Source organism: Hypanus sabinus, chromosome 22 (assembly GCF_030144855.1).
Source record: "Hypanus sabinus isolate sHypSab1 chromosome 22, sHypSab1.hap1, whole genome shotgun sequence".
NCBI lineage: Eukaryota > Metazoa > Chordata > Chondrichthyes > Myliobatiformes > Dasyatidae > Hypanus > Hypanus sabinus.
Window position 1 is genome coordinate 63,521,955 of NC_082727.1, and position 6,000 is coordinate 63,527,954.

Consider the following 6,000-nt stretch of genomic DNA (forward strand, 5'->3'; position numbering starts at 1 on the left):
AGATGTGGTGTTCCAGTTGAACATGGTTTTCCAGTTGGATGTGGTGTTCCAGTTGGATGTGGTGTTCCAATTGGATGTGGTTTTCCAGTTGGATGTGGTGTTCCAATTGGATGTGGTTTTCCAGTTCAACCTGGTTTTCCAGTTGGATGTGGTTTTCCACTTGGTTGTGGTGTTGCAGTTGGATTTGGTTTTCCAGTTGGATGTGGTGTTCCAGTTGGATGTGGTGTTCCAGTTGGATGTGGTGTTCCAGTTGGATGTGGTTTTCCAGTTAGATGTGGTGTTCCAGTTGAACATGGTTTTCCAGTTGGATGTGGTGTTCCAGTTGGATGTGGTGTTCCAGTTGGATGTGGTTTTCCAGTTGGATGCGGTTTTCCAGTTGAATGTGGTGTTCCAATTGGATGTGGTGTTCCAATTGGATGTGGTTTTCCAGTTGGATGTGGTGTTCCAGTTGGATGTGGTGTTCCAATTGGATGTGGTTTTCCAGTTGGATGTGGTGTTCCAGTTGGATGTGGTTTTCCAGTTGGGTGTAGTGTTCCAATTGGATGTGGTGTTCCAGTTGGATGTGGTTTTCCAGTTGGATGTGGTGTTCCAGTTAGATGTGGTTTTGCAATTGGATGTGGTTTTCCAGTTTGATGTGGTTTTCCATTTAGATGTGGTGTTCCAATTGGATGTGTTGTTCCAGTTGGATGTGGTTTTCCAATTGGATGTGGTTTTTCAGTTGATTGCCTTGTTCCAATTGGATGTGGTTTTCCAGTTGGAGCTGGTGTTCCAATTGGATGTGCTTTTCCACTTGGATGTGGTGTTCCAGTTGGATGTGGTGTTCCAATTGGATGTGGTTTTCCAGTCGGATGTGTTGTTCCAGTTGGATGTGGTTTTCCAGTTGGGTGTAGTGTTCCAATTGGATGTGGTGTTCCAGTTGGATGTGGTTTTCCAGTTGGATGTGGTGTTCCAGTTAGATGTGGTTTTGCAATTGGATGTGGTTTTCCAGTTGGATGTGGTTTTCCAGTTTGATGTGGTTTTCCATTTAGATGTGGTGTTCCAATTGGATGTGTTGTTCCAGTTGGATGTGGTTTTCCAATTGGATGTGGTTTTCCAGTTGAATGCCGTGTTCCAATTGGATGTGGTTTTCCAGTTGGATGTGGTGTTCCAATTGGATGTGGTTTTCCAGTTGGATGTGGTGTTCCAGTTGGATGTAGTTTTCCAGTTGAATGTGGTGTTCCAGTTGGGTGTGGTGTTTTAGTTGGGATTGCTGTTCCAATTGGATGTGGTTTTCCAGTTCAACATGGTTTTCCAGTTGGATGTGGGGTTCCAATTGGATGTGGTTTTCCATTTGGATGTGGTTTTCCAATTGGATTTGGTGTTCCAATTGGATGTGGTTTTCCAGTTGGAAATGGTTTTCCAGTTGGAATTGGTTTTCCAGTTGGATGTGGTTATCCATTTGGTTGTGGTGTTGCAGTTGGATGTGGTGTTCCAATTGGATGTGGTGTTCCAGTTGGATGTGGTGTTCCAGTTGGATGTGGTGTTCCAGTTCGATGTGGTGTTCCAATTGGATGTGGTTTTCCAGTTTGTATTGGTGTTCCAATTGGATGTGGTGTTCCAATTGGATGTCGTGTTCCATTTGGACGTGGTTTTCCAGTTTGTATTGGTGTTCCAATTGGATGTGGTGTTCCAGTTTGTATTGGTGTTCCAATTGGATGTGGTGTTCCAATTGGATGTCGTGTTCCATTTGGACGTGGTTTTCCAGTTTGTATTGGTGTTCCAGTTGGATGTGGTGTTCCAGTTCGATGTGGTGTTCCAATTGGATGTGGTGTTCCAGTTGGATGTGGTGTTCCAGTTGGATGTGGTGTTCCAATTGGATGTGGTTTTCCAGTTTGTATTGGTGTTCCAATTGGATGTGGTGTTCCAATTGGATGTGGTTTTTCAGTTGCATGGGGTGTTCTGGTTGTGTTAATGGAGGAGATCATTGCCTTCACTCAGTTACCGGCACTAATTGAACAGAATTATGCATTCTGTGCTTTGTTTTTTAAATTTATTTGGAGATGCCGCGTTGAATAGGTGTTTCTGGCTCCTTGTGCTTCACTCACAGCCTATTCACAAGACAATTTACATTGACAAATTAATCTACTAACTTGTATGTCATTGGACTGTGGGAGGAAAGCAGATCACTTGGGGAGAAAACCACGTGTACACGGGAAAGGCTGCATTGTACAAAATTACTTTCTAAGGATGCTGGAATTGAACTCTGAACTTCAACACCCAGAGCTCTAATAGCATCATGCCAACTGTTGCACCCCATGGCTTCTATTTTGCTTTTTTACCATTTTTACATCATTTGTCCTTTTGCTTGTTCAGATCATCAAGCCATAGAATTAAAAATGGCAAGAACATTGTCCTGATCTTAGCTCAGCCCACACCAATTATGCGTCTGCATCCTTTCTGTTTTACAATTCAACATTTGCCTGCCAGCACTTTCTTGAAATAATTCCTTTTGCAGCCAGCAGCCAGCAACCAGCGACTGTGTTTGCACTCAAAAAGGGAAAACAATAAATCTTTCTGAATCATACAGGATTGGCAATGTGCTGAACAGTTTTACAATTGATTCAGCTCTCTTAAGGGATTTTTGAAATGCTTCTGAGTTTATTGTAGATATTGTTAAACAGAAGGAATTGGTGCAGGAATCAGTACTTCCACTGAGCAAACCTGCATTTGATCTATCATTTTTTTTCCATTAATGCATTATATCAATGACTTGTCAGAGAGCCTTGAAAACACTGAAGCTGGTGAACTCGAGTGAAAGATGCAAACAATCCATCTATAGAAAGAGAGGTAATTCCATTTTGTATGTATTTCCCAGTTTGGTAACAAGATTGGAACCGATAAAACTGAAACAAAGGATTGTATTGATGTCTCAGAAGTTATTACATATACCTAGAGTATGAATATCATCTAACTGAGAGAAGGAACTATTAATAAAGCAATAGATCTCCCAAAGCAATGTTTGTGTGACACTGGGGAATATGATCCGTGTTGCTACAAAGTTGAAATAAATTTATTATCAAAGTACACATATGTCACCATATACAATCCTGAGATATGTTTTCTTGCAGGCCTTCACAGTAGCACAAGAAACACGACAGAATCAGTGAACCTTGATTTTGCACGTTGGTTGGACAACAACTGATGAGCATAAAAAACAAACTGTGCAAATACAAAATAAAATAATAATAATAAATAACTTCTATATGTTGAGAACATGAGATGGAGTCCTTGAAAGTGAGTCTATAAGTTGTGGCAATGGTTCAGTGATGGGGCGAGTGAAGTTGAATGAAGTTATATCTACTGGCTCAAGAGTCTGATGGCTGACGGGTAATAACTGTTCCTGAACCTGGTGGTGTGAGTCTTGAGGCTCCTGTACCTCCTTCCTGGTGGCAGCAGTGAGAAGGGAGTTTGCACTGGATGGTGGGGCTCACTGATGATGGATGCTGCTTTCCTGCAACTGAACTCCGTGTAGATATACTAAACAGTGGGAAGGGCTTTATCTGCTTCTTTTTGTAGGCTTTTCCAATCAAGGGCAATGGTGTTTCCACAGCAGGCTATGAAACAACTATTGTACCATTGACTTTCCCATTGTCTTGCTTTCTCAACTAGCCTTGGAATTCATCTCTAAATCTTCTTCCTGTTTTGTTCTCTTTCTGCCTCCATCTTTGCCCCATCTTCCTCCATCTTTGTTCCTTCCTTTTTCTCCCCTTTGGAGCAGCACCTGATCAGCTGACAAGCAGGGAAGGGAGCATGAAGGCCACGTGTTGTAACTGGGGGAAGGAGACAACGTGGAACCAGGTGGACTCATTCCCCTTTCCTTCTCAAAACACTGACACTTTCCCTCTCATAGAGTCATGTAGTATGGAAGCTGGCCCTTCTGCCCCTCTAGTCCATGCTGACCAAGATCTCCATTCAAGCTAGTCCTATTTGCCACCATTTGACCCATAACCTTCTAAACCTTTCCTATCCATGTCCCTGTTCAGCTGTCTTTGAAAAGTTGCTATTGTACCTGCCTCAGTCATTTCCTCTGGCAGCTCATTCCATGTACATCCCCTCTGTGTAAAAAGTTGCCCCTCAAGTTGTTATTAAACCTTTCCCCTCTTACCTTAAACCTATGCTCTCTAATTCTTGATTCTATGGAAGAGTGCATTCACTCTATCTCTTAGGCCTCCATTGATGACAGTCGACCATGGATGTTGTGTCCCTGCTAACTATGTGATATGCAAGTAATGTTAAAATTGTACAAGGCATTGATAAGGCCAAATTTGGAATATTGTGTACAGTTCTGGTCACCGAATTATAGGAAAGATATCAATAAATTAGAGAGAGTGCAGAGATGATTTACTAGGATGTTACCTGGGTTTCAGCACTTAAGTTACAGAGAAAGGTTGAACAAGTTAGGTCTCTATTGATTGGAGCGTAGAAGGTTGAGGGGGGATTTGATCGAGGTACTTAAAATTTTGAGAGGGATAGATAGAGTTGACGTGAATAGGCTGTTTCCATTGAGAGTAGGGGAGATTCAAACGAGAGGACATGATTTGAGAGTTTGGGGGCAAAAGTTTAAGGGAAACACAAGGGGGTATTTCTTTACTCAGAGAGTGATAGCTGTGTGGAATGAGCTTCCTGTAGAAGTAGTAGAGGCCAATTCAGTTGTGTCATTTAAGGTAAAATTGGATAGGTATATGGACAGGAAAGGAGTGGAGGGCTATGGGCTGAGTGTGGGTAGGTGGGACTAGATGAGATTAAGAGTTCGGCACGGACTAGGAGGGGATGGCCTGTTTCCATGCTGTGATTGTTATATGGTTATATGGTTTAAGTCTGGGCAGTACAATATGGAGGGTAAGCTGTTGCTCATGCATCAAGCTCCCCCTCTTCACACAACAGATGAACCCAAAGGAGCTGCAGAAACTGACAGAGTTTGGCACCAGCAATGCTGCAGGACTTGCCAGACAGTGTCAACCTCAATGTAGGTCTGCCTTAAGATAAGACAAAGGAGCAGAAGTCGGCCATTCGGCCCATCGAGTCTGTTCCGCCATTTCATCATGAGCTGATCCAATCTCCCCTTTAGTCCCATTCCCCCGCCTTCTCACCATAACCTTTGATGCCCTGACTACTCAAATACCTGTCAATCTCTGCCTTAAATACACCCAATGACTTGGCCTCCACTGCTGCCCGTGGCAACAAATTCCATAGATTCACCACCATTTGGATAAAACAAAAATTTTCACATCTCTGTTCTGAATGGGCGCCCTGCAATCCTCAAGTCATGTCCTCTCGTACTAGACTCCCCCACCATGGGAAACAACTTTGCCACATCCACTTTCAACATTGGAAATGTTTCTATGAGGTCCCCCCTCATTCTTCTAAACTCCAAGGAGTACAGTCCAAGAGTGGTCAAACGTTCCTCATGTGTTAACCCTCTCATTCCCGGAATCATTCTAGTGAATCTTCTCTGATCCCTCTCCAACGTCAGCACATCCTTTCTTAAATAAGGTGCCCAAAACTGCACACAGTAACTTAAGTACTTCAGCACCAGTTGTTTTCCTTTGGTTTACTATCAAATCCTTCTCCATGAGTGGCTATAGCCGCAAGGCAGCGGTGGTTTGAGATCAGGGCTTTTCTTCTTCCAGATGAGCTGCCAACCATGGCTGATGAGCCCCAGCTGCCCAAAGAGACTGGTCTCAAAATGTCAGTAACCTGCCTTCTCCCCTTCTCCTGTCAGTAGAAATGGTTTTGCCAGGCTTAGTAGCTAAACCACACATGAAAGCCAGGAGCTGGATTTGGTTGTCAGAGGCTATTTGAAACACACACCATTGGGAGCATTACCAACCTCAGCGATGACAACCTTAACACCCTACCTATGACCCTCATGATTTTATATTGCTCTGTAATATCACCTCCCTGTCTCCCACACTCCAAGGCAAACAGTCCTAATCTCCTTAACCTCTCCCTATAACTTAG